Genomic DNA, 3,092 nt, shown 5'->3' with positions numbered 1-3,092 from the left:
GTATAGATTTTAAAATCTTGCTAATTACTTATAAAGCCCTGAATGGTTTAGCACCTCAGTATTTGAACGAGCTCTTGTTACATTATAGTCCTCCACGTCCGCTGCATTCTCAAAACTCTGGCCATTTGATAATACCTAGAATATCAAAATCAACTGCTGGCGGCAGATCCTTTTCCTATTTAGCGCCCAAACTCTGGAACAATCTACCTAGCGTTGTTCGCGAGGCAGACACACTCTGTCAGTTTAAATCTAGATTAAAGACCCATCTCTTTAACCTGGCATACACATAACGCACTATCACATTTCTATGATTCAAATCTGTCTAAGGATTGTTAGGCTGCATAAATTAGGTCAACCGGAACTGATGGAGTTTTGGTTCCTTGCCACTGTCGCCTTTGGCTTACTTAGTTGGGGACGCTTCATTTCTGGCAATATTATCGACTTGATTGCACAGACTGTGTTGGATGATGACATCACTGAATCAATGATGAACTGACTTTAACTGAAAAATGGACTGTTTACTATTGTCCTCTTGCATTATTTAAACATTATTTTCCTGTTTAACGCTGTAAAGCTGCTTTGACACAATCGGTATTGTATAAAGCACTGTAGAAATAAAGGTGACTTGACTTGAATTCTGTGATGATTTTAATACTCTTCTCCCCATATAGTAATTAAAGTTCAAGTTTTGTGATGACTCCCTAAATTTGCTCTTATTTTTGTCTTAAGTCTGAGTTCAAGACCATAATTTCATGGACATAGTCTTGACTCAGATCCAACCTACTCAGGTCTCGACCTGCATTCAAAAGAGTTAAGGGTTAAGAGTTATGGTTAAGTGAATTATGCATATCAGGCAAGGGTGCAAACACGGCCACAAAATATGTGTTGAATGCAATTTGCGCAACACAGTTCAGATCTCGCAGACGCAACAGGCTACAGCGACCTAACATACTCTGCTGGGACTGTACAGCATCACCCTTCCACAAAGATCCAGACACCTGAATAACCTCTTAAAATGCTAAAAGTGTCCTTTGGCTGGACAGTGACCTTGGACACTTCCATGTGCCATAGTAGATTTTACATTGTTAGAAAAGGAAAACAAGGTTAGGACATTTCACTTTACATACCATGCAGGCATATATTAATCACAGTTACATCCAGATCTACACAGATGCAAAGAATCTAACCATTTAGACCGTAGTCCAGACATTTTGCTAGAAATACAAAAAAACATTATACAGAATAATACACACAAGCAAAGTAGGAGAGATGAGATGTGCATGAAAGAACAATAGAGATGAGATAATAATATGACCAAGATTTGGACACATAAGATTAAACAGTACACTTTACAAAATAATAGTTGTGATGTAGGCAAGATGAAACGTGTTATGCTCCCAGGGCCGGATTTATGCATAGGCGTCCAGGGGAGCCCAATTACAATGAAGAGAAATATATACTGTATAGTTTTATAATATGGGCTACCTACAGCAAAAGAACCAAAACCCCAACAGACATTGAGCAAAAAAATCAAACAAACAATAGGATAAATTGACAAACTTTTTTCATGTTTTCCACCTTTTATTTTCTACAGAAAGCACTAGTATTTGAATAGTATTGAATCATTAGTAAAATCCATTCATTATTAATTCATTCGTTGAAATACTAAAAAGGTTTTTTGAGTGGAATGTGACATGAATATGCGCTTCAGCTCTCTAACCTGAGAGAAGCTCATCAGCATCTTCATACCCAGAATGCAGTTCTTCAGAGATGGGACTCCCTGTTATAGAAAAGCAGAACAGTCAGAAACATGTTCGTCATTATAAACAGACTGAATCCTGATTTCTTTTGGATCATAAAGAATTGTGTTAGTGACACCACAACAAAAATGGTAATTAGTAATTCCTCACACTTTAAATGCAATGTTTTTGGGCCTATTAGCAAACACTATTCCTCACTGCCTTCCAGAAATGCACACAGGAAGAGACAAACACGTACACACACCTGTACTTACATATACAAACATATGAACCCCTCTTTATTACTTCTAAAAATACACACAGGTAGACACACACACTCTCACACACACACACATGCACCTGCAGCTCTGTGGTTTTCTGTCAGGAATTCTCTGGTTTGAAGCAGGAGGTTTAACAGGACTAATAATAGATTAACATCAACTGTCTGACAGACTCTCTTATTAATCATTAAATGAGATTGATCTGACTCCAGCATCATAATTATGACGGGCACGTCTCTTACTAGGTTTACTCCATCCTTTTGATCTGCAGTCCTTCAGTGTAGACTGATCCTTTACACTGCACTTCATCCATCCAGATTTTTCCTGATCCTGGTCCAAAGTAAGAAAATCCTGGTGCTTGTAAAGCTTCTCCACAGCTCAGCTCTCTACACACCACTGCAGCATCAGTCAAATCCCAGTTCCAATCACACACTGTTCCCCACTGACCAACATGAAGAACCTCCACTCTACCAGCACAGCGACTGTCACCATTCACCAGCCTCACATTCACTCGGTCTGTCTATCACAGAGCTACTCCCTGACCATGCACAGACTATGAGGCATGTTCCCTCTTTTCACACACGTGCACACACAACATATATTTATATGGACTTTTATGATGCTGGGAAGGCATAAAAGGGTTGTGTGTAAAATGTGTTCGATTATCGTGTGTATTATGTCTAGTGTAAAAGTCTCTACATGCTTTATATATTCTAACTTTTAACATTTCACCAATTTGGCATTTATGAGTTTACGAATAACCACAGGACACAGTAATACAGTTTAAGTCATTTATTGATACAAGTACAATAGATATTCTTACTAGTCAGAAGCATAATTTGTTCAAACCTTGGTTCATTTATACATATCATTCCCGCCACTTGAAGAAACACTGGTATGGTTTCTGCGGACGTCACTGGGCGAATCCATGTTACATCTGTGAACAAATGTATATTTGGTTGTTTCTTGTGTTATTGTCTTGCTTATAGGAAAACTGTGTTTATATTGAGGTTATGTATGTCCTGTGTAGAAATGTTTGACTAAATGTATGTGAAATGTTATGTTAGACTTA

The sequence above is a fragment of the Sinocyclocheilus rhinocerous genome, unplaced genomic scaffold, assembly GCF_001515625.1.
Source record: "Sinocyclocheilus rhinocerous isolate Xijiao unplaced genomic scaffold, SAMN03320098_v1.1 scaffold369, whole genome shotgun sequence".
NCBI lineage: Eukaryota > Metazoa > Chordata > Actinopteri > Cypriniformes > Cyprinidae > Sinocyclocheilus > Sinocyclocheilus rhinocerous.
Note: the sequence above shows the minus strand (reverse complement) of the source record.